Source organism: Narcine bancroftii, chromosome 5 (genome assembly GCF_036971445.1).
Source record: "Narcine bancroftii isolate sNarBan1 chromosome 5, sNarBan1.hap1, whole genome shotgun sequence".
Lineage (NCBI taxonomy): Eukaryota > Metazoa > Chordata > Chondrichthyes > Torpediniformes > Narcinidae > Narcine > Narcine bancroftii.
Window position 1 is genome coordinate 25,618,574 of NC_091473.1, and position 26,457 is coordinate 25,645,030.

At 45.9% G+C, this 26,457-nt stretch overlaps 1 protein-coding gene across 1 annotated transcript in view; it reads left to right on the forward strand.

Moving 5' to 3' along the window:
• Positions 1–2,679: 2,679 nt before the first annotated feature.
• LOC138763207 (contactin-4-like) overlaps positions 2,680–26,457 on the forward strand; it is a 2,221,540-nt gene continuing 2,197,762 nt past the window's right edge. Inside the window, exon 1 of the mRNA XM_069936987.1 lies at positions 2,680–2,777. The gene's annotated coding sequence lies outside the window, so the exon portion shown is untranslated. The remainder of the gene's footprint in view (positions 2,778–26,457) is intronic.

A 26,457-nucleotide genomic window follows, 5' to 3' on the forward strand; every position in this document is an offset into this window, starting at 1 on the left:
TCAGTCTTTCCAGATGGGAGGCCCATCTTTGACTTGGAAGGTTATCTTGTGGTCTGTTACAGTTTTGATCTCTTACCACATGTGCCTCATGTTGCCAATGGAGCACAGAAGACCATAGATTCCCTGTGTATACCCTTGCTCTGCCTTCCTGGCAAATAACTTCAAGTCTGTCTGAATCTATTATCTCTCTTCAGACAGATACCCACATTGTGTCATCTAGCCTGGCATATTTGATATTTAATATTTGAATAATTGTCAGAACATTACACCTACTCAGACCCGGGTAAAAGATAGAAGGAGGCCTAGAAATGTGACTTTGGGAAAGATGAGAGATGGAACATTGCATCAAGACACGGTTGAAATAACTTGGGATAGAGACTCACGAATGATCAAGTGCATGGTTTCAAAGCGGAGAGGAAGATATGCACGTGTACAAATTGAAGCCTCACGATGGCATCGCAGCAGTACGGATGGGGAAGAACTTCAGGCTTTACCCGACCAGCGGAGATCCTGAATTAAAAGAGAGAGACTTCTTGGCAGAAATGTCATTGCAGATAATGACGGACTGAAAGGTTTGCACCGTTGTTAATTGTGGGAATGACATTCCCTATGAATTTCAATTCGGACGCTTCCCAATAGAGCATCGCCTGACGATGGGTGATTTTAATATTCTGTGAGTTGGCTTAAAATGATCAAAAAAGCAGAACGACAAATATGAGAGGATACTGAAACAGCGCAAGCTTGTTTCTCTGCTCTGCCTCCACGTCCAGGAACAGGTCCCCACCACCGATAGTTTAATTGCAGACATTCCGCCAGAATATTTCAAGCCTGTTGATTTCAACACGACAATTATGAAGGTTTTCTGCTGCGATCGTGGAATGCAAAGTTGAATGCCAGTCAGGTGTGGCGTTTGGTGATTAAAAATACTGCAACCACATTTGTGCCACTTTTTTGTTGTTGCTGGAGATGCATTTGGTCATGCAACTGATGACCGCAAGTGTACCGGGTCAGCTTTGACTGAGCAAAAGCAGGGAAACGGGCGATTGCTTGTGTCGGAGGGAAAGACGGGGCATCCATCACTTGGGTGAGATGCTGGATCAAGGTGTGCCAACAGCCCGCTGCTGAACTCACTGCCTCCTCCAAACCAGTCTCCTGGAATTGACTTTAAATAGGTCACTGTGCCTTGTTTGCCCGCGTGTTTTTTTAGATGTCTGCACAAAGCGGCTCTGCCGATTAGAAGACTAGGACAGAAAGTTAACGTGGACAGTTCTGCCTTCATTCTCCACAGCACCGTTGCTCTTTTTTTGAATGACCCAGATTTCTAAATAAAAATGCGACGAAAGTGGCGTGAGTTTTCAGAATCCAGGACATTTCTCTCCCCCCCCCCCCACCGTTCATTTCGCAAAATAATGCCGGACACTGTGAAAGAACTGCATTTGTGCAGATCTCGGGTCGCCCCCCCAAGGATCTGCAGCCGTGCGCCGTGGTCGGCACAACTCCATTCGAGTGCTGCCAGCAATGTAACGTTGAGCAGGTCAACAAGTGCAGTTGACGATGAGAGACCAAGGCAACAGGGCTAATGAGCAGACAGCAAATGACGACTTTGATCCCCCCCCCCCCCCCCCCCAGTGCATACACTATCGGACTCGGGGTCATTGAAGAAAATATTGGGGCATGGGAAGTGGGAAAATTCAGGGAAGGTATGAGAGAAGAAAGCAAAAGGTTTGGGAAGGAATTGGGACGCTTCGGGGCTTGGCAGTTGAGAGCACAGCTCCCAATGCAGGCGTCATGAAGCCCTGGGCTCATCGTCGGGCAGGAACGGGAGGTTGGTGAGGGCGACAGAGAAAAAGAGCGGTGAGGTCCTGGAGCAGGGACTGCTCTGGGAAGTTCGTGGTGTGATCCGTGACCTGGCGCTCACCCCACGCTGCTCACACCAATGTCACTTCCATTCCTCCGAGTGCCTGGAAAGGAGATGAAAGGAAGATTCAGCTGTCTTAGAAAGGGGAGCAGTGGGAAATTACGGCCACTGTTCTCCCGGGTGGTTGGTTCAGGGGAAGGGACTGACGGCGGAAGGGGGTGGGATGGGGTCCAGCGATGTGCTCTGAAAGAGGCGACACGGAGTCTCAATGGACCGAGGAGAAGCACTTTCCACTGGACACCTCTGGGCAGCGGCCAGAGTTTGCACGGGGCTCGGGGAGAATTCGGAGCACGTTTGGTTCTGGGACGACAGATACACTGCAAGGTTGGGGAAATGGGAGGGGTGTCTTTCAATCAAGGGCGCCCATGGCCACAGTCACCAGCCCCTTTTCGGACAGTGACATCTTCTGTGGCGGCAAAACTGGACGGAGTTGTCATTTATTTATGCATTTCTCATGTATGGCCACTTTCTGATTTGTAAACAAAAAAAACTACTCGAGACCCTCTGAGCGAAGGCGGGAGGGCGGATTGAACCCGCGTGTCTCTGCACTCGAGGCGGGTCGCGACCTCCGAGCCTGCTCGGTCGGACTGCGGTCTCGCTTAAGGGCAGGTTGAAGGGGCTGAGAGAGTGTGAGTGAGAGAGAGAGAGTCGCTGTCTTTGAGAGGAGAAGGCGAGCGACGTACCCACTGACGCACGGCGTAACGAGACACATCTGCTCCATTTGACAAGGTCCCCCCCCCCCCGCCCCCCAAAAGCCATAAAGTGGAGATGGGCACTCCGTGCTGAGAGGGAGCATCAGTGCGCAACCTGCGGCGCTGTGTGGACGCAGCGCCGCGAGACGAAGCCGCGGGCAAAGCGGGTAAGACTCGACACGGAGCGCCAGGTCCTCCTCGCTGACAGGCACGAGTTCGATGTCGACTCCGTCCGTTCAAGTCGGGCGGATGCGATTTGACCGCGGATTGTAGTCACCTTGGCTCGGAGGTGGGTGAGGGCTTGGAACGGGGCAGCCGGTCCCTCACCGAGGGGAGGTGGCGATGTGCCGCTCCGGAACCTCGGTGCCGCTGCTGACGGTGTGCGGAGCTGTTGAGATCCCAACTCGATGGGCTGGGGGCGGTGGGTGGGGGGGTTTCTGGCGTTTGGAAAGTTTCGGAACCAGTGCCTTTGAATTCGGCTGGTGTGTTGGTCCCTGAAGAGTAACCCTCGCTAAAGTCTGCTTTTATCTTCTGACAGGCTGGAAATGTTGGGGGGGGGGGGGGGTATATTTGGCTTAAAACATGACCTCCGCTTCCGACTCTGTGTGTGTGTGTGTGTCTGGTTTCATTGTGCAGTGACTCGGTATTTAGTCCCTGGTGACAAGTGCCACGCGATTCTGTTCTTGGATGTTTTTTCATTGCCTGAGACCCCTGGACATGGCCCCTTGTTTGGTCATTTGTTGTTCAAATCCGCTCCGAAGTCGCGTTCTCAAGCCTGGAAGTTTGAGTTTGAGGGGTCGGAGTGGCGATGCAATTGGAAGCGTGATCCTTCTCATTCCTCCGGGAGAGCCGAGGGAAATCAGCCCGTGCTCATTGTGTTCTGTGCTGGTCAAATCGGTGCCGTGACAGATCTTTGAAGAATCCCGAGGCACAGCCAGCGCACGTCGTGCTTGCTCACTCAGGCAGAAATGGAAATATTTTGAACTCCAGCTCCTTTGCGGGGCGGGGGTCCACTCGGGGCTTCGACTTGATGCAACAGAGACCGTTGGGTTCCGTAATTCCCCTTCCTCGGCCACGCAGCGAGTTGGTGATCAACAGTGAGCCGAGCCGGAGAGCGCTCACGGGCTCCTGCAAAAATGGGAGATGTCTTTCTTGGGCTGCTCTGCATATTCGTTTCTGCAACAGTCAAGGGTGCAGAGTCGGTCGCTGCGACCTGGACCTGGCTCACGAAGAAAGGGTGATCACTTCCAATTCTCCCCGAGGAAAACGTGCAAGCCCCTCCCGCTCCTTGGCGTCCTCGCCGCCAATCCACCTTCTTCGTTCGCCTCCTCATGATGTAACTGTGAATGCCTAATTATACCTGACTGAGACCTCGTGTCAGGAAGACCTGGTTCGGGATTTGGAGACGGGTTTCCAAAGTAGCATAACATTTCATTTCAGTTTTCAACGTGACCACTAGATGAGGTTCTCCACAGCAAGCAGGAAGGTATTTTGGTGGGGAGGCATCGATAGAAAACTTGCATCAATATTGCCCCTTGAATCACCATACATTTCATGCCCCTTTGCAAATCGTTCAAGCAGGAAATTGAAGAGCAAATTAAAGTAAGATGTTGAAAGAGAATAACAGTGAAAGGCCATCTGGCTGGTGCCATTGGCACCAAAAGGATCCAAAGTAGGAATGAAATGTTCTATAGAGGTTGGGGGCCGGTTTGCAGGGGGTTCTTGCAGAATGCAGTTGAACGTGCTTTGACTTCAAGGTGAACATGAAGAATGGAAAAGCTGCCAGTCAGTTTCTCTTTGCCATTGAACTTGGAAGTGACAAGGGGAGATGTGGAAGTGATGAGGCGGAAGGGATTCCAAGTGATACACAGGCGAACTTGGGCAGTGTTTGTGATTATAGAGAATATGGAATAGGATTCAGAACTGAATGAAACCGTGAAAGTGCAAGTAGTCTGATTCAACCAGAAAATGTGTCTCTGGAGACGGTGACCATCAGTGGGAAGGATTTAGAGATAGTGAGAATGAAAGCAATAGCTTTTGATCTTCCCATTGGTCAAATCAAGGAAACGGGTCTTCTCTTGGATACAAGGTAAGACTTCAGAGTCATTGAAAATATTGGGAATAGATTTCATCAATTGCGAACCTGCTGGATGATGATCACACTTGTGTATGTTGGTTTTGTTTTTATTTGGATGTGGATGTAGTTTCACATAGCTTTCCTTAACTCTTTATAGCTATTGGAAAGAAAAAAACACATGGTTGAATGGGGCAGAAAAAAGTAAACTGCTGGAGGTGGTAAACCAAATAAAAAGTGCATGTGCATGAAAATGCTGGGGAAACTTGGTAAGTCACCCTACATCCATAGGAAGTCACAAGTAATTGATCTTTCTGGCCTGGGCCAGTCGCTGGAGGAGTTGGTGGTTGAGCAGAATCTATAGCGGGGAAAGGAATGATAGTAAAACCCCTGGTATTCAGCACATACGGGGATTTGTAGATGCTGGATAAGCAAACCTTTCCGGTTGCTTGAGGCTGTGTATTGCATGAGTGGAAAACCAATGGTGAGGTGTGCCAATTTTAAACTTGTGTATTTTGTATTTTTTGCCATTTGCTTGAGGTGGCTGGTTGTTTGAATTCCAGATGACAGTGACTTTACTGTCAATTCCTTACCCCTACCCTGCACCCCAGTTACTATTTGAACTGCTGAGTTTTTTTGCTCCAGATTCCAGCATCTGGTATATCCCTTTTCAATTAAGGTCTCACCTTCAGCACTTTGATCAGAATATTTTCAGGTAGATATATGCAAGAATCTGGAAGGACAATGAGATTGAGAATATGAACAAACCCCAAAAGGGGACATTAAAACTTGAATAACTAAATAATTATGAAGAAATAGAAATGTCCAAAAGGGATTAATTGTTTCCCTGTTTGATAAATGAATAATAAATCAAGGCACAAGTTCAAGATTACCAAGGAGGAAAATAAGGATCAGGTACTGGAAGAGTTTTTGTTATTGTGGATATTGCAGGCAATTATTGTCCATTCCTAATTTTCCCTGAATTGAGCATAATGTTGAGAGTGCACTATATCAGTGGAGTTGCATTGAAAGTAGGCCCAGAGAATGGGGTAGACTTGCTCATGAGGGAGTGAAGCAGAGGTAGATGGGTGTTAACAACAATTTCAAAGTTCTTGCTCAATATTATTGAAACACTATTTCATTCTAGATGTACTTGATTATGAGTTGCTTTTGTAGTGAAGTTCCAAGTTATTGTGGATCAGTGATCTCAGGTTATGGATACTAGTCCAGTAATATTATCACAATTCCATCACATAATGATTTTCCACAGATAGTGGTTCTTTAGTCACCATTAAAAAAAAAATGCAACAAGAACTGTATAAGTTTTTGAAATGTGCTTATGGCTGTAAAAAAGCAAAAAAAAATGCAAATAAGATTTATTGCTTTGGTTGCTGATGTTTGGAGTCCAAGTTCTTTCAGGACTGTGGTGTTCATAATGATGTTTCTATAAAACTTTTGGACTCAAAATATTTTAAAGCTGATTCACACTTACTATTTTGCTACATGTGCAGAATGTTTTCTTGGGGGGGGGGGAAACAAATTTTGACAGGAGAATTTTGCAGGTTAAGGCACTTTTGTCATCCAGAATTTAAGTACACCTCACAATGTAAGATATTGGAAATCAAAGAAACTGGTACTTGTGATGAGTTGACCCTTGTGAATGTGGTTTCAAACATAAGATCTATGAAGGGAAGGGAAGTCATATGTTGTGGGCAATGAGTAGAAACCTGGTGTTGGTCCAAAGGCAATTATAAAACTAACTTTTTCCTACATGGTGGGTACTGTATGATTTTATTTATGGATTTCCTGATTCAGCCAAAGTTGACCACAGAAGAGAGAACCTGGGGTTTGACTAAAACAATTAAATGAGTAACCTGTTTCATGATGACATATTGACCAAGACCTTCGCCTCACTCTTGAAATGTGACCTCTCCTTCAGTGTTCCTGGCTTGAAGGGGAGGAATGATTGTCAGGTAGTAGTGTGTTGGAAATTAAACCCTAGAGCATTAAACCATAATGGCTTTCATTTAGAATTCTATCACTTCAGAATGGAGATTGCAAATGTCTGGGTTAGCCAAAAAATAGCCAATCTAATCAGTTAATTTATAATATATTCATTGCAAGTCATTTAATCAGTCAAAACACTTGCCACTTTTGGTCACACTTTTTCAATGTGACCCAATTGTCAATCACACAGCCAACCATTGAACAGCCTCACTTAATCAATCAAGTGTCAACCAATCCAACAAGTAGTTTAATGAGTCAATCAGCTGACTTCTCACCAGCTGGATGCTTAGTCCAATTTGGATAGTGAAATAGAAATATACTGCCAATTCCATTTATGCAGGAATAAACCATTGTCTGCTATATTTGTATCTCTATCCAATTCTGGAGGCATTATTGCCTGAATGGTTGCGTGACTATAGATTACAACCAGCTCTGGTAAGAATAACTTAAAGTTGGAGTGCTTTTTAAAAATGGATTTCAGATTTATTTATCACGTACAATCCTGAGATTCTTTTTTCTGCAGGTGAGACAGAATTACCAGTCATTGGTAGTCCAATAAGTGGCAATTTTGAATTGCTACTAAATATGAATTACATAATTAGCATTTCATCAATGGGATTAAAGATGAAATTTGGAGAGTCTGGAGTTTGTATTTACCTGTCAGGATCAAAGGCAAGGTTTGAAGGCAGAGGGAATCTTGGTTTTTGAGGGATATTGGGCATCTGTTTCAGAAGAAGAGAGCAGTGTAAACAGTTAGAGGTAACCTGAGGCACTCTAGGAGTATAAAAATGAAAGAAACCAGGAAGGCTAACAAGAGACCTGAGGTTGCTTTGGCAGACAATCTAAAGCAAAATATAAGGGTTTATTCAGTTTTAATAAGAACAAAAGGATAATAAGGGACATAATTGGTCCCTTTGAAGATCAAAATGGTCAGCTTTGTTTGGAGTCAAAAGAGATGGGAGAAGTCTTAAATGGTTATTTTTTCACTCAGAAAAAGGGCACAAAGTTGTGAGATGTGGAGAAAACAAGCAGTGAGGTCATGGACCTGAAACAGATTAAAGAGGAGGATGTGCTTGCTGTCACAAATTGATTGATTGATTCAACTTTATTGTCATTGTGCCAAATACAGATACAAAGCTAATGAAATGCAATTAGCATCTAACCAGAAATACTAAGAATAGAGCTATTTAAAAGTAACAGTGAATAAAAGCAAGCGCTCTGGCAAACACACAATCTGTTAATACACTGAGGCTCGTGATACATGTGTGCTGTCATTTACATTCACGGCAAATTAGGGTGGATAAATCCCCTGGGCCTGACAAAATATTCCTTCAGACCTTGAGGGAGACTCATGTAGAAAAAACAGGGCCTGTGCAAGAAATTTTTAAGATGACCTTAGTTACAGGGAGGTACCAGAGGATTGGAGGGTATCATGGTATTCTGTTTTTTTTTTAAAAGAAGCTCCAAAGTAGCCTTAGAAATTATTGGCCTGTGATGTCAGTATTAGATAAATTATTGGAAGGTGTTCTAAGAGATTGAAAATACCATTATTTGGAAAGCCAGGGACTGATTAGGAATGGTCAACATGGCTTTGTGCATGGTAGATCATCTTTAACAAATGTTGTAGAGTTTTTCAAGGAGCTTTCTAGGAAAGTTGATGAAATAAAGGCTGTGGATGTTGTTTACATGGTCTTTGACAAGGTCCTACATGGTAGGTTCATCAGGAAGGTTTGGGCGTTAGGTATTCATGGTGAAATAGTGAACTGCATTTGACAATGGCTGATGGGAGAAGCCAGAGAGTATTGCTGGATGATTGCTTCTCATACTGGAAGCCTGTGACTTGTGGTGTGCGTCAGGGAATGGTGCGGGATGATTGTCATCAATATCAATGATCAGGATGATGATGTAAATTGGATCAGCAAATTTGCAGATGATGCTAAGATTGGAGGTCTTGTGAACAGCGAAGATGTTTTTCAAAGCTTGGAGTCTGAACCAGCTGGAAAAATGGGGTGAAAAATGGAAGATGGAATTTAATGCTGACAAATATGAGATGTTTCATTTTGGAAGGACGAACCAAGAAAGGACCTACATGGTAAATGGTAGGGCACTAAGGAGAGCAGTAGAACAGTGGGATCTGGGAATACAGATGCGCAATTCGTTGAAAGTGGAGTCACTGGTGGATAAGTTGTTTTTGGGGAAAAAAAAGCTTTTGGCATATTGACCTTCATAAATCAGTATTGAGTACAACAGTTGGGATGTTATAAAGTTGTACAAGATATTGGTGAGACCAAATTTGGAATATTGTGTGCAGTTTGGTCACCTAACTACAGGAAAGATATCAATAAGGTAGAAAGAGTACAGAGAAGATTTACTAGTATGTTGCCCAGAATTCAGGAGCTGAAAGGTTAAACAGGATAAAACTTTATTTCCTTGAATGAAGAAGAATGAGGGGAGATTTGACAGAGGCATTTAAAATTGAAGGAGGAAAAACAGAGTAAATGTAGATAGGCTTTTTCCACTGAGAATAAGTGAAATACAAACCAGAGAACATGAGTTGAGAGTGAAAGGGGAAAAATTTAGTGGAAACATGAGGGGGAACTTCTTCACACAGAGTGTGCTGAGAGTGTGGAGTGAGCTGTGAGCTGAAGTGTTGAATGTGGGCTCAATTTTAATATTTAAGAAGAATTTGGACAGGTACATGGATGGGAGTGGTATGGACTGGGTGTAGGTCAGTGGGACTAGGCCAAACTAGCACAGATGAGAAGGGCTGAAGGGGCCTGTGCTGTGATTTTTCTAGAATTCCATTGTTCTATGGTGTTATGGGAATTGTCTTTTTTCCTCTGTCATGGTTGGTTGCTATCCATTTTGTGATGCAAATTATGGGATTCTTGTTGGAAATAAATGAAATGTTTTGCTTCTGTAAAATTACAGTACTTGCTGAAGCTGCCAAAAATGTGAAAGAGATTATTTTTGTTTGAAGGTCCACTGTTTGCAGAACAAATTTGGGTTTTCGATATTTTGTACTGGTTTTATATATATAAAAAAAATTGGCTCAAATTGTGATTGCTGAAGGTTCTTAAATAAATTGCTGGTTCTTGGACATTGCAGTGATTCACTGAAGAGAAGGTGTGGCTGCACTCTTGATCTGATTTGATGAGTCTGGACGCACAATGATTCTGCCTCTGGCCATTGGGTATTAAAAATTGTTGAAACCCTTGCGCAACTGGAAAGGCTTTCAAGATGTTTTAGTGACAGGGTTTTGGGATGAACTGCCCAAGGTCCACACACTACACTGAAACTGCTAGTTGGCTGGTTATCAAATGAACATGCCAGCTTGCTCAATTTCCGTCATGTAATGTGGAAATAGACCCTTTGCCTCACAATATTCTTGTTGGAAATCGTGTAGAATTAGAGGAAATGGATTCTTCATGATATTGACTCAGTGGGCCAAGGGTTCTGCTTCCTTGTGATCTGACCCCCATAACTTTGTCTTGTTTCATTTGTCAAGATGCTAAATTTTGAGATTCTTCCTTGTATGATCAAATTAGATCAAGTTATGTGAGCACAGAGAATGCAAATAGGTTTGTTGCAAATGATCCATCCTCATGGCAAAACTGCTTCCAAACTGGCCAGCCAATTTAGATCAATATGGAGTTTGTGCTAATTGTAGTTCTGTGGCATTTTGAAGTGGAGCTATGGTTTTTTTTAAAAATAAACTTCTAAAGGAACTTAAATACAGTTCATCTTAACTGAAGTTGACTACAGCAATGATGCTAATAAATATTCCATAAATTTGTCATTTTCAATTATTTTATAATCGTGTGATGATTGACGCTAATAGTGTTTACCTGTTCTTGTCTCATTTGCATGATAATACAACAGCACTTCATACTGCAAACTAGTTTGCTCTTGCAAGTAAAGCAAGGGGGATATAATTGCTGTAAATGTGTACAGAACCGTCCTGGCTAATATTAGATTTTTCAATTGCAAATGAATTTGAGTTGAAACTTTGGGGGGGGGGGGGGGGGAGGTGGAAATTAGAAAACTGACAACTTTGAACACAATTTACACCTGCATCCTTCATTGAAAATTATGCCCAAATATAGTGTTTAGAAGGATTCCAGAGACAATATTTGCATTAATATTCTGAAGAGGTTTCAGAGAGTCTGATTATTTTACATTGCATTTGCACAAAATACAGTTACTTCTAATTGAAGTATGGGACAGTGTAACATTTTCCTATATTTAAAAAAAAAATATATAATTTCTTGGATAAAGAAGCAAAAGTCTAAGATGTTCAAATAAAATAATTCCCCTGTTAACTTGAAGGTTCATTGGGTTTATTGAGCAAGCAGTTGAGACATGAAGTTTAAAAATAGCCAAAGTTGGTTCAGTTTTACAGCTAGGAAACAAGTCCTTCACTGCAATCTGTTCATCATGACCAAGGAGCAGTCCAGAGCTTGTCATTTGCCTCCATTCTGCCCATATCCTTCTAAATCTTTCCTGGCCATGAACATCTTCAAATATCTTTGAAAAGTGGCAATTATATCCACCTCAGCCACTTCGTTTGGCAGTTTATTCTGCATACCCTTTGTGTAGACTTGTTTCTCGAGTCCCTTTTTAAATGTTTTCCTTTTCAACGTGAATCTGTTCCCTGCAGCTTTCAACCAGGGACTCTAAAAGACTATGATTATCCAGCTTATTTATACCCCTCGTGTTTTGTAAATCTCCACAAGGTTACCCCTCCTTTACTTCAGGGAAAACTATCTGTGCCTATCTCTTTGGTGATCACTCATCCCCTTTAGTTCCAGCAATTTCATTGTGAATCTTTTTTGTATCCTCTCCATCTTACTCTCGTCCTTCCTATAGTGTGGCAATCAGAACTGCATAACACTATTCTAAATGCAGTCCAACCAATTCCTCGTACAGCTTAATCAAGATAATCCAACTCTCTTACTCAATAGTTAAAAACACAAAAATAGCTGGAGGAACTCAGCAGTTTATCAGTTTTCTATCTTAACCTCCTGTGGACACTACAAGTACTTCCACCATTTTCACTACAATCACAGCGTCTGCAAACTTGTGTTTTTCACTTTGGTACTCAGTGCCCAGTCTAACAAAAGCAAGTGTGCTGAACACTGCCTTCATCACCTTGTCTCCCTGTCTTGCCACTTTCAGGGAACTATGTACTTGTACCCCTTGGTGTCTCTGTTCTACAACACACCTCACCTTCTTGTCATTCCCTGTGTGTATCCTTTGCTCTGGTTTCATTTCCCATCGCTGCACTTGTCTAAAAATTCTGAGTGACAGCTGATCCCAGCCAATCAGGATTGGGACTGTTGCAAATTGTTAAATTGCCTTTTACTGTGGATAAGGGCATGAATTTAATTCATAATTACTGGAAGTGTGGATAGTGGAAGAAGACAGGATTTCAGTTGTTTGTCAAGAAATTTGAAAATAAACAGTGGGCAGATGTTGACTGATGATACCCTGTAATGAATGACATCCACATGGTTGAACTCCTTTGTATGTCCAGTACCTGTGGAATTACAACATTTTATATTTAAGAGAAAACAAACTGCAGAGTAAAAGCAACATTAGTGTTTGACAGAGAGAGAGGTTGTAGGTTTTCAGTTTAATGGCTGTCATTTAATCTTCCAAGCAGATCAATTAGATTGGCTGTTTTTCTTTTAAAAATGAAATGATTATCAAGGTGATTCTGACCAGACATTGAGGATGAAAATGGAAAAACAAGGTTCAGTGGGTATCTTGTCTCAGTGTGATGAGGAGCTCAAGGTGCAAGTTTAGGAATTAATTGCATGGAGAAATGTACATCTTTTACTTGGATTGAGTCCATTACATTTTCCTGCCAACCAGCATTGTTTTTGTACCATGTTTGTTTTACTTAACCTTTCATCCTCCTCGGTGATCTCCAGATGCTTTTGGAATGTATGAAGATAATAACACATGACAATAAATTGCCTTCTCTTGATTTATTGATGGTTTTAATTTCCTTTAAGGCTGGATGGTTGATAGATTAAAGCAGTACAGTGACTGACATTTTTTTTTGATTGGAACTTTTTTGCTTCATCAGGAAAGTGTTCCATCTGTACTGCATTGATTTTAATAGAATTTAAATGTTTGGAAAATTTTCTTAATTCAGTCAGACAACTTGTATGTTTAAGGGCAGCAGAAAGGTAAAGCAGAAATCTCGTGTAATTCAAAATCTGGTCAAGAAAATTGGTTAACTTTCCCCAAAGTAAAATATTTTTTTAAATGAATGCCTATAGTTAAGCAGTGAATGAAAAATATTCAGAGATCAGCAAATATTTTTTTTCTCTAACTGGATGATAATAAATTGACTTTTCTGGTTTCTGCTAGCCCATTCCACTTTCTCCCTTTTTTCTCCATCCCTCTTTCCTTCAGCTCTCAACCCCCTTCACTCTGAATTCACAGAGCCTTCCCCCCCCCCTATTGTTTGCTGACTTGCCCTCCCTTAATCACACATTACCTGTCTGTGCGACTGTGCCCCCCCACCTCACCAACATTTAGTTCAGCTGCACCAACAACCTCCTTACACTCAGGTGCCTACATTTTCTCATACCTTAATAAAGGGATCAAGCCCAAATTATTGGTTATGTATCTTTATCATTCAGATTAAGATTTCAGATTTATTGTCGGAGAACATGTGCGTTATCACACAGCCCTGAGGTTCCTTTTCCTGTGGGTAAAGAAGAATTACCACTTATTGATATTGCAAAAAATCTGTAAACATGTAAACAAATAAAGAACTGTAAACAGATTACAAATGTAAACCAGCTGGGCAATATTTATAAATATGTATAAAAAATCAATAGTACAAATCAAGAGTCCCTAATTGTGTGTGTTCCTGAGAAGTTTGATGGTGGAGGGTAGCAGCTTTTCTGAACCTGGTAGTGCAAGTCTTGTGGCACCTATACCTTTTCCTGATGGCAGCAGCGAGAACAGAGCATGTGCTGGATTGTGTGGATCCTTGATGATTGCTGCTGCTCTCTAATGGCAGCGTTCTCGATGTCGTGGGCTGTGTCCACTACCTTTTTGGAGGGCTTCATGCTCAGTGGTATTGGTGTCCCCACACCAGACCATGATGCAGCCAGTCAGCTCACGTTCCACCACACATCTGTAGAACTTTGCCAAGGTTTCTGATGTCCTACCAAACCTCCACAAACTCCTGAGGAAATAGAGGTACTGATGAGCATTCTTCACTATGCCATTAGTATGTTGGGCCCAGGAAAGATCCTCCAAAATGGTGACTCTCTAGAAGTTAAATTGGCTCACCCTCTGCAACTCTGATTCCTCAATGATCACTAGATCGTATACCTCTGGCTTTCTGTTCCTGAACTCGATAATCAGTTCCTTAGCTTTTGTGATATTGAGTGCAAGACTGTTGGTGCAACATTCAGCCAAGTTTTTAATTTCCCTCCTGTATGTTGACTCATAATTTTTTTATATACAACCCCTGATCGTGATATTATTGGCAAATTTACAGATGGTGTTATTTTCATACCGAGCTACACAGTCGTAGGTGTCAAGTGAGTGGAACAAGGTGCTGAGAACGCAGTCCTATGGAGCTAAGGTACTGATGTAAGTTGTTTAATAGATGTTCTTACCAATTCTTACTGAACGTGGTCTGGAGGTGAGGAAATTCATGATAAAATTACACAGTGTGGTGTTGTGTCCAAGGTCTTGGTGTTTGCTGATTAGTTTTGAGAGGATGATGGTACTAAATGCCAAACTGTAGTTGATAAGGAGCATCCTGATGCTGTTCAGATGTTTCAGGGCTTTGTATAGAGCCAGTGAGAGTGCAATAGGTGAACTGGAACAGATTCATATTGCCACTCAGTCAGAGCTGATCTGCTTCAACCCCAGTCTTTCAAAACACTTCAGATGCAACTGCTTCTGGTTGATGGTCATTAAGGCAGGTTACTACACTTTTCCTGGGCACTGGTCTGATTGATGCCTGTTTGAAATGGGTGGATGCCATGGCCTACTAGAGTGAGATGTTGAAGCAATCATGAATACATTGGTAAGATGGTCAGCATAGATTTTTAATACTTGGCTAGATACTCCAACTGGGCTAGATGCTTTTCTCAGATTCACTCCTGAAGACAGATCACAGATCATCCTCTGATTTGTGCAGGATAGGATCATCAGGGATGTAGGAGGGCAGAGGGTTGGTTTTTCCCCCTGTTACTGTGGTCAAATTGGGCATGGAAGGCATTGGGTTCTTCTGGAGTGAAGCTTTGGTACTGTCTGCTACTACGCCAGATTTGGCTTTGTAGCTGGTTACGTCATTGAGGTCCTGCCACAGATGTTGGGTGTCCTTCATTGCTTCCATTTTCATCTGGAATCCACATTTCACCTGTGAGATGGCTTTTCACAGGTCATGTCTGCTCCTTCTGTATTTATCTGGGTCTCCGGACTTCACTGTCTGCGATCTGGGTCTCAGCAGGTTCCATAGGAACATAGGAAGTAGGAACAGGAGTAGGCCAGAAATGACCCATTGAGCCTGCTCCGCCATTCAATACGATCATGGCTGATCTAATTTATGACCTAACTCCACCTACCTGCCTTCTCCCCATATCCCCTAATTCCTCTATCATGTAAAAATTTATCTAACCGTATTTTAAATATGTTTAATGAAGGAGTCTCAACCACTTCCCTGGTTAGAGAATTCCAAACATTCACTACTCTCTGGGGAAAAACTATTTTTCCTCATCTCTGTCCTAAATCTACTCCCCCGAATCTTGAGACTGTGTCCTCTCGTTTTAGTTTCCCTGGCCAGCTCAAAAAACCTTCCTACATCTATCCTATCCATACCCTTCATAATCCTATATGTTTCTATAAGATCTCCTCTCATTCTTCTGAACTGGAGCGAATACAATCCTAGACGATTTAATCTTTCATCATAAGTCAACCCCTTCATCCCAGGGATCAATCTATTAAACCTCCTTTGGACCGTCTCCAAAGCCAATATATCCTTCCTCAAATATGGAGACCAGAACTGGACACAGTACTCCAGGTGCAGTCTCACCAGTACCTTGTACAGTTGCAACATTACCTCCCTACTCCTGAATTCAATTCCTCTAGCGATGAAGGCTAACATTCCATTTGCCTTCTTAATAACCTGCTGCACCTGCAACCTAATTTTTTGCGATTCATGCACAAGCACTCCCAAGTCCCTCTGCACAACAGCATGCTGTAGTTTTTCACCCTTTAAATAATATTCAGCTCTTTTATTTTTCTTGCCAAAGTGGATAACCTCACACTTACTAACATTGTACTCCATCTGCCAGACCTTTGCCCACTCATCCAGCTTAACTATATCCCTCTGCAGACTCTCCACATCCTCATTACAATTTGCTCTTCCACTCAATTTGGTGTCATCCGCAAACTTGGCTACACCACATTTTGTCCCCTCCTCCAAGTCATCAATGTAAATGATGAACAGTTGTGGGCTTTGGTGGGGACACACTCGTCCATAGCTGTTTTGATAAAGTTTGTTACATCCATGGTGTAATCATTCAGATCCTCTGCTGAGTCCTTGAATCTTTGCTGTACTGTTTGACCTGCTTAGTTTCTCCAGCATTGTGTTTTTACTTCAACCACAATGTCTGCAGAATTTTGTGATTACATAATGTTTTGGAACATTAATGAAAAACATGTCTTCTGTAACATTGGTTGTTAAGACTCCTTAGTTATTTAAGGCTGGCCTTTTTAAAGGATCAGGACAATAGCAGTTACTGCTCTGAAGCAATAATGTTTAGCATGAAAAGTTCCAGGGTCTCTATCTTCAGTCATGGAGAAAACACCTGAAGAAATATGACCTTGACATTATTTAATTTTATTTAATCAACCGTTTTTGCTAAATTGAATTACTATATTTATTAAAAGAATGGCGTTCTTTGTCACATGTACTGAGAAACAAAAGCTTTGTTTTTATGTGATCTTAATAAATCAATACAGCCAGTAGTGAAATAATAAAACAAAATGCAGGGAGTAGTGTTGGAGCAAGTCGAAAAGTGCTGGTCCAGTGTAACTTGGACGAAGTGCAGGATATGGGGAGAAGTAAAGTTAAACAGGACAGGGGTTTGTGTTTTCAAGCTAATATATCTTCTACCTGACAGAAGGGGGAAGAAGAAAGTGAGTATATTTTATTGATCATCTGACTTCTGCTGCTATGGTCCATGATTGTGAGCTGATAAATATTTGAAGTATAAGGCAAATACTGTACATGACTTGAAAGAATGGCTCAATGTATTTCTTTGCACCATCAAATTGTTTAAAGCCACTAAAGAGGTGTCAATATTTTAATAAAAACATTGTTTGATGTGGTTTGACAAATGCTGTTCATTTTTTTGTTTGAAAGATATTTTGCATAGCACTGCTGAGTTATTTGTCGGATGAAATCATTGCAGAAACAAAACTCATTTTTCTCTTTGACCATCCTTTACTGGAGTTAAGTGGATACTGTGACTCTGGGAATGCAATGGAGAAACACAAAAATTTAAATAAAGTTGATCCAAAGCAAGTGTGTAAAGGGACTTCAGGTGCAAAGTTTGCATTGACAGAAAACCGGATCCTGTTGGATCATGGTATTAAGCCTGTCATGTTGCCTTCAGGCAAAGATCAAAATGTATGTTTCCAATAACTGAACTGATGATGCAAATAAAGCTTGTGTTGGGAGAGGTATTATCAAGCCTATCAATTTGCTTTGATGAACTTGTTTGAAGTAAACGTTAAATGAAAGTCTTGGATATCTATCTTTTCCCTTGGAAAGGTCATGTGATTCTTTTAATGTAGAGCTTTGTTGACTGCATGCCATCTCTGTACTTTCTGAGATTTGTACTTCTCCTTTCACTTCAACCTTCGAATATGAACCACTTAAAAATTCTAAAGCAAATCTATCAGTAGACTTTTTTTGGGGGGGGGGGAGGAGAAATCAGAGTCCTGTCTCAGGAGGGTGAATGGCTAACTGGTTGCAACATCTCCTTGAACCAGGCTGACTTCTAATAATTGGGTTCTGTCAATGGCCAACGTACCTATTTTAAGACATGACTATTGAGCTGATGTCACAGGTAAGCTCTGCCAATAAGGGGAGCAGACCAATGGCAAAAAAGATGAGAAAAAAGCAATAAACAACTCAGTTTTATCTATTTTGTGAATTTGAACTAATTCGTCAAATTTTTTTTTCAGTAAAGTCATTGATGTTAAGTTATAACCTTTAGAAAATTACAATTAAATTTAAAAGGATTAAATTGGCTTAATTGCGATGATACTATTGGAAGGTCAGAAAGCTAATGGTGCCTCGATTAAAAACTAAAATTAATGAGACTTTAGCCTTTGCAACATGCGGCTGCTTATTGATTAGCAGCAAATCTTGCTGCAGTAAAAACAATTCTGTAAGCTGAATCAGAAGATTGGTAAAAAAAAATGGTGTGAAAGATGTGCCTCTCTTGACAGGAGGCGACCATTTTAAGAAATCAGTTTGTTGATGTGTTCCTTTCAGAAATTGGTGAACTTTAAGAAGATGGTGTGGCAAAAAGGTTCAAATAAAATTTTGGTTCTTGGCAAAGGTGCATTTATTCAAAAACCAAGAAAAGCTGGAAGGACTCAGCATTCATGCAGAAAAATTGCCTTTAATATTTGGGTTAGGTCCTTTGTATTGAGGTATTTGGTTTTTTACTAAATCCTACAAGATAATTGGGTGAAGTCTTCATGAAAGAATGTGCTGAGAACAGATTGATGGACAAAATATCATCACACTTTTGTGGTTTTCCTTTGCAAAGAAACAAACTGCCAAATAGTGTTGATATTATGAAGAAAATGTTGTAACCACTTAGCACGATGGGCAGCATCAGTAGGAAGAGGAGTAGTTAATATTTGGGTCCAGGATTTTTCATGAGCTGCTTCTGGCCTGTTCAGTGCTTCCATCACTTTTTTTTCCCCCCATGTTGGGTTTCCAGCATCTGCAGATTTTGATAGCCAAATAGTATTGAATCCCTTTTGTCATTTAATGGGCCAATAATATAATTGGAATGATGTCTAAAATGTGCATGTGTCAAGGAGAAGCCCAAGAAAGGGACATCTTTGATGTCAGAGTAAGTCATTATGAGTATGATTGAGACCATGGTGAAGTTTGCTATGAAAATGTCACAAAATAAAAAAAAAAATCAAATTGTTCGATAATTTGAAGGATTGGTGATTTCAAGTATGCTATTTTTGAACATTTATGCAAAAGGAACAATATAACTATTTGAGGGGGGGGATTAAAATAATTCAGCTGCCATATCTTATAAAAGGTGCAAAAGAAGGACACTTGGATGTTGCCTGGATGCCAGAATGCATTGTCTTGGAAAGGGCTTGTACAATGTTGCTTATTTTGGAGTGTTGGATGTTGAGAGAAGTGCCCTAAATAATGGCAGGCATGGATAGGGTGGATTTCCAAATAGCCACTTTTCCATGGTTTCACTTTCATGTGTAAGGGGAACATTTAAAAGTCCTTTTTTTTCCCCCTTCCAGAGTGGTAGGATACTGGAAAGTAATGGAAGCAGATAAAACAGAAACACTTAATAAAATTCAGACTGGCAGGCAATGGAGGGAGTGAAACATGAAAGTCTGCAGATTCTGTGAAATACAGAAATGCTGGAGAAACGCAACAGGTCTTGCAGCATCCATAGGAGGTAAAGATTTCTTGCTGTTTTTGGCCAGAGCCCTTCTTTGAGGAGAGATGTGAATCACGTGCAGGTGAATAGGATTAGTTTAAATTGTCATAATGATCAGGGCAGGCAAGGTGGGGGAAGAATAACAGAGGGCAGTCAAGGTGGGGGAAGAATAACAGAGGGCAGGAAAGGTGGGGGAAAGAAAAACAGAGGGCAGGCAAGGTGGGGGGGAAGAATAACAGAAGGCAGGCAAGGTGGGGGGAAGAATAACAGAGGGCAGGCAAGGTGGGGGGAAGAATAACAGAGGGCAGGCAAGGTGGGGGGAAGAATAACAGAGGGCAGGCAAGGTGGGGGGAAGAATAACAGAGGGCAGGCAAGGTGGGGGGAAGAATAACAGAGGGCAGGCAAGGTGGGGGGAAGAATAACAGAGGGCAGGCAAGGTGGGGGGAAGAATAACAGAGGGCAGGCAAGGTGGGGGGAAGAATAACAGAGGGCAGGCAAGGTGGGGGGAAGAATAACAGAGGGCAGGCAAGGTGGGGGGAAGAATAACAGAGGGCAGGCAAGGTGGGGGGAAGAATAACAGAGGGCAGGCAAGGTGGGGGGAAGAATAACAGAGGGCAGGCAAGGTGGGGGGAAGAATAACAGAGGGCAGGCAAGGTGGGGGGAAGAATAACAGAGGGCAGGCAAGGTGGGGGGAAGAATAACAGAGGGCAGGCAAGGTGGGGGGAAGAATAACAGAGGGCAGGCAAGGTGGGGGGAAGAATAACAGAGGGCAGGCAAGGTGGGGGGAAGAATAACAGAGGGCAGGCAAGGTGGGGGGAAGAATAACAGAGGGCAGGCAAGGTGGGGGGAAGAATAACAGAGGGCAGGCAAGGTGGGGGGAAGAATAACAGAGGGCAGGCAAGGTGGGGGGAAGAATAACAGAGGGCAGGCAAGGTGGGGGGAAGAATAACAGAGGGCAGGCAAGGTGGGGGGAAGAATAACAGAGGGCAGGCAAGGTGGGGGGAAGAATAACAGAGGGCAGGCAAGGTGGGGGGAAGAATAACAGAGGGCAGGCAAGGTGGGGGGAAGAATAACAGAGGGCAGGAAAGGTGGGGGGAAGAATAACAGAGGGCAGGAAAGGTGGGGGGAAGAATAACAGAGGGCAGGAAAGGTGGGGGGAAGAATAACAGAGGGCAGGAAAGGTGGGGGGAAGAATAACAGAGGGCAGGAAAGGTGGGGGGAAGAATAACAGAGGGCAGGAAAGGTGGGGGGAAGAATAACAGAGGGCAGGAAAGGTGGGGGGAAGAATAACAGAGGGCAGGAAAGGTGGGGGGAAGAATAACAGAGGGCAGGAAAGGTGGGGGGAAGAATTACAGAGGGCAGGAAAGGTGGGGGGGAAGAATTACAGAGGGCAGGAAAGGTGGGGGGGAAGAATAACCGAGGGCAGGCAAGGTGGGGGGGGGGGAAGAATAACCGAGGGCAGGCAAGGTAGGGGGGGGGTGAAAGAATAACCGAGGGCAGGCAAGGTAGGGGGGGGGGTGAAAGAATAACCGAGGGCAGGCAAGGTAGGGGGGGGGGGTGAAAGAATAACCGAGGGCAGGCAAGGTAGGGCGGGGGGTGAAAGAATAACCGAGGGCAGGCAAGGTAGGGGGGGGGTGAAAGAATAACCGAGGGCAGGCAAGGTAGGGGGGGGGTGAAAGAATAACCGAGGGCAGGCAAGGTGGGGGGGGGGGGAGAATAACCGAGGGCAGGCAAGGTGGGGGGGGGGGAGAATAACCTAGGGCAGGCAAGGTGGGGGGGGAGAATAACCGAGGGCAGGCAAGGTGGGGGGGGAGAATAACCGAGGGCAGGCAAGGTGGGGGGGGAGAATAACCGAGGGCAGGCAAGGTGGGGGGGAAGAATAACCGAGGGCAGGCAAGGTGGGGGGGAAGAATAACCGAGGGCAGGCAAGGTGGGGGGGAAGAATAACCGAGGGCAGGCAAGGTGGGGGGGAAGAATAACCGAGGGCAGGCAAGGTGGGGGGGAAGAATAACCGAGGGCAGGCAAGGTGGGGGGGAAGAATAACCGAGGGCAGGCAAGGTGGGGGGGAAGAATAACCGAGGGCAGGCAAGGTGGGGGGAAAGAATAACCGAGGGCAGGCAAGGTGGGGGGGAAGAATAACCGAGGGCAGGCAAGGTGGGGGGGAAGAATAACCGAGGGCAGGCAAGGTGGGGGGGAAGAATAACCGAGGGCAGGCAAGGTGGGGGGGAAGAATAACCGAGGGCAGGCAAGGTGGGGGGGAAGAATAACCGAGGGCAGGCAAGGTGGGGGGGAAGAATAACCGAGGGCAGGCAAGGTGGGGGGGAAGAATAACCGAGGGCAGGCAAGGTGGGGGGGAAGAATAACCGAGGGCAGGCAAGGTGGGGGGGAAGAATAACCGAGGGCAGGCAAGGTGGGGGGGAAGAATAACCGAGGGCAGGCAAGGTGGGGGGGAAGAATAACCGAGGGCAGGCAAGGTGGGGGGGAAGAATAACCGAGGGCAGGCAAGGTGGGGGGGAAGAATAACCGAGGGCAGGCAAGGTGGGGGGGAAGAATAACCGAGGGCAGGCAAAGTGGGGGGGGGGGGAAGAATAACCGAGGGCAGGCAAGGTGGGGGGGAAGAATAACCGAGGGCAGGCAAGGTGGGGGGGAAGAATAACCGAGGGCAGGCAAAGTGGGGGGGGGAAGAATAACCGAGGGCAGGCAAAGTGGGGGGGGAAGAATAACCGAGGGAATGCAAGGTGGGGGGGAAGAATAACAGAGGGCAGGCAAGGTGGGGGGAAGAATAACAGAGGGCAGGCAAGGTGGGGGGAAGAATAACAGAGGGCAGGCAAGGTGGGGGAAGAATAACAGAGGGCAGGCAAGGTGGGGGAAGAATAACAGAGGGCAGGCAAGGTGGGGGGAAGAATAACAGAGGGCAGGCAAGGTGGGGGGAAGAATAACAGAGGGCAGGCAAGGTTGGGGGGAAGAATAACAGAAGGCAGGCAAGGTGGGGGGAAGAATAACAGAGGGCAGGCAAGGTGGGGGGAAGAATAACAGAGGGCAGGCAAGGTTGGGGGAAGAATAACAGAGGGCAGGCAAGGTGGGGGGAAGAATAACAGAGGGCAGGCAAGGTGGGGGGAAGAATAACAGAGGGCAGGCAAGGTGGGGGGAAGAATAACAGAGGGCAGGCAAGGTGGGGGGAAGAATAACAGAGGGCAGGCAAGGTGGGGGGAAGAATAACAGAGGGCAGGCAAGGTGGGGGGAAGAATAACAGAGGGCAGGCAAGGTGGGGGGAAGAATAACAGAGGGCAGGCAAGGTGGGGGGAAGAATAACAGAGGGCAGGCAAGGTGGGGGGAAGAATAACAGAGGGCAGGCAAGGTGGGGGGAAGAATAACAGAGGGCAGGCAAGGTGGGGGGAAGAATAACAGAGGGCAGGCAAGGTGGGGGGAAGAATAACAGAGGGCAGGCAAGGTGGGGGGAAGAATAACGGAGGGCAGGCAAGGTGGGGGGAAGAATAACGGAGGGCAGGCAAGGTGGGGGAAAGAATAACGGAGGGCAGGCAAGGTGGGGGGAAGAATAACGGAGGGCAGGCAAGGTGGGGGGAAGAATAACGGAGGGCAGGCAAGGTGGGGGGAAGAATAACGGAGGGCAGGCAAGGTGGGGGGAAGAATAACGGAGGGCAGGCAAGGTGGGGGGAAGAATAACGGAGGGCAGGCAAGGTGGGGGGAAGAATAACGGAGGGCAGGCAAGGTGGGGGGAAGAATAACGGAGGGCAGGCAAGGTGGGGGGAAGAATAACGGAGGGCAGGCATGGTGGGGGGAAGAATAACGGAGGGCAGGCAAGGTGGGGGGAAGAATAACGGAGGGCAGGCAAGGTGGGGGGAAGAATAACGGAGGGCAGGCAAGGTGGGGGGAAGAATAACGGAGGGCAGGCAAGGTGGGGGGAAGAATAACGGAGGGCAGGCAAGGTGGGGGGAAGAATAACGGAGGGCAGGCAAGGTGGGGGGAAGAATAACGGAGGGCAGGCAAGGTGGGGGGAAGAATAACGGAGGGCAGGCAAGGTGGGGGGAAGAATAACGGAGGGCAGGCAAGGTGGGGGGAAGAATAACGGAGGGCAGGCAAGGTGGGGGGAAGAATAACGGAGGGCAGGCAAGGTGGGGGGAAGAATAACGGAGGGCAGGCAAGGTGGGGGGAAGAATAACGGAGGGCAGGCAAGGTGGGGGGAAGAATAACGGAGGGCAGGCAAGGTGGGGGGAAGAATAACGGAGGGCAGGCAAGGTGGGGGGAAGAATAACGGAGGGCAGGCAAGGTGGGGGGAAGAATAACGGAGGGCAGGCAAGGTGGGGGGAAGAATAACGGAGGGCAGGCAAGGTGGGGGGAAGATAACGGAGGGCAGGCAAGGTGGGGGGAAGAATAACGGAGGGCAGGCAAGGTGGGGGGAAGAATAACGGAGGGCAGGCAAGGTGGGTGGAAGAATAACGGAGGGCAGGCAAGGTGGGGGGAAGAATAACGGAGGGCAGGCAAGGTGGGGGGAAGAATAACGGAGGGCAGGCAAGGTGGGGGGAAGAATAACGGAGGGCAGGCAAGGTGGGGGGAAGAATAACGGAGGGCAGGCAAGGTGGGGGGAAGAATAACGGAGGGCAGGCAAGGTGGGGGGAAGAATAACGGAGGGCAGGCAAGGTGGGGGGAAGAATAACGGAGGGCAGGCAAGGTGGGGGGAAGAATAACGGAGGGCAGGCAAGGTGGGGGGAAGAATAACGGAGGGCAGGCAAGGTGGGGGGAAGAATAACGGAGGGCAGGCAAGGTGGGGGGAAGAATAACGGAGGGCAGGCAAGGTGGGGGGAAGAATAACGGAGGGCAGGCAAGGTGGGGGGAAGAATAACGGAGGGCAGGCAAGGTGGGGGGAAGAATAACGGAGGGCAGGCAAGGTGGGGGGAAGAATAACGGAGGGCAGGCAAGGTGGGGGGAAGAATAACGGAGGGCAGGCAAGGTGGGGGGAAGAATAACGGAGGGCAGGCAAGGTGGGGGGAAGAATAACGGAGGGCAGGCAAGGTGGGGGGAAGAATAACGGAGGGCAGGCAAGGTGGGGGGAAGAATAACGGAGGGCAGGCAAGGTGGGGGGAAGAATAACGGAGGGCAGGCAAGGTGGGGGGAAGAATAACGGAGGGCAGGCAAGGTGGGGGGAAGAATAACGGAGGGCAGGCAAGGTGGGGGGAAGAATAACGGAGGGCAGGCAAGGTGGGGGGAAGAATAACGGAGGGCAGGCAAGGTGGGGGGAAGAATAACGGAGGGCAGGCAAGGTGGGGGGAAGAATAACGGAGGGCAGGCAAGGTGGGGGGAAGAATAACGGAGGGCAGGCAAGGTGGGGGGAAGAATAACGGAGGGCAGGCAAGGTGGGGGGAAGAATAACGGAGGGCAGGCAAGGTGGGGGGAAGAATAACGGAGGGCAGGCAAGGTGGGGGGAAGAATAACGGAGGGCAGGCAAGGTGGGGGGAAGAATAACGGAGGGCAGGCAAGGTGGGGGGAAGAATAACGGAGGGCAGGCAAGGTGGGGGGAAGAATAACGGAGGGCAGGCAAGGTGGGGGGAAGAATAACGGAGGGCAGGCAAGGTGGGGGGAAGAATAACGGAGGGCAGGCAAGGTGGGGGGAAGAATAACGGAGGGCAGGCAAGGTGGGGGGAAGAATAACGGAGGGCAGGCAAGGTGGGGGGAAGAATAACGGAGGGCAGGCAAGGTGGGGGGAAGAATAACGGAGGGCAGGCAAGGTGGGGGGAAGAATAACGGAGGGCAGGCAAGGTGGGGGGAAGAATAACGGAGGGCAGGCAAGGTGGGGGGAAGAATAACGGAGGGCAGGCAAGGTGGGGGGAAGAATAACGGAGGGCAGGCAAGGTGGGGGGAAGAATAACGGAGGGCAGGCAAGGTGGGGGGAAGAATAACGGAGGGCAGGCAAGGTGGGGGGAAGAATAACGGAGGGCAGGCAAGGTGGGGGGAAGAATAACGGAGGGCAGGCAAGGTGGGGGGAAGAATAACGGAGGGCAGGCAAGGTGGGGGGAAGAATAACGGAGGGCAGGCAAGGTGGGGGGAAGAATAACGGAGGGCAGGCAAGGTGGGGGGAAGAATAACGGAGGGCAGGCAAGGTGGGGGGAAGAATAACGGAGGGCAGGCAAGGTGGGGGGAAGAATAACAGAGGGCAGGCAAGGTGGGGGGAAGAATAACAGAGGGCAGGCAAGGTGGGGGGAAGAATAACAGAGGGCAGGCAAGGTGGGGGGAAGAATAACAGAGGGCAGGCAAGGTGGGGGGAAGAATAACAGAGGGCAGGCAAGGTGGGGGGAAGAATAACAGAGGGCAGGCAAGGTGGGGGGAAGAATAACAGAGGGCAGGCAAGGTGGGGGGAAGAATAACAGAGGGCAGGCAAGGTGGGGGGAATTTGTATTGCTTAATATTTAAGGAAACTAGTATTTAATTTTTTTTACCACTGCTGTTAATACAACAAATCCACCATTTCATTACTAACTGAAATTGTTTTGATTGCAAAGGTGCCTTTGATGCCTGTGAAGTGCCCAAATCAGATACGGGTGGCTCTGGTGGATCATGTCCTCCTGTTGACTTGAGCCATTCATTGTGCTATGTTTCTTGTGTGTTTTCTGCTCCATATAATGTTGTGGTTACTGAACTATGATTAATGTGTAGCTCCAATCCCTGCTTGTTGTTGATCATCATCCACTTAGATGTGGTATTTATGTAGTTATTGATCAATGTGAACTTCTTGACCTGTCACCCACCTATGGAGGTATTGGATGCCTAGTCATACACGATATCTCCATGGATTTGTCTTGATAATTATCCACACTTCAATTCCTGCCAAAAGGCACAATTTCCAACCAAGTTCCTAAAATAATTTCTTCTGGAATCTCTTCTGCACCTGCACTCGGTTTCATTAAACTCTCCATGTTTGTAGCTATGGTACTATTTGCATTTTGGCCAGGAATGGGTGTAATGGAGTGTAGATGTCTGGTACACAAATGCCAGCAATGGAGTATTTGGTCCCACTGTTAATCTTAAATATATCCTTCACCTTGTGAA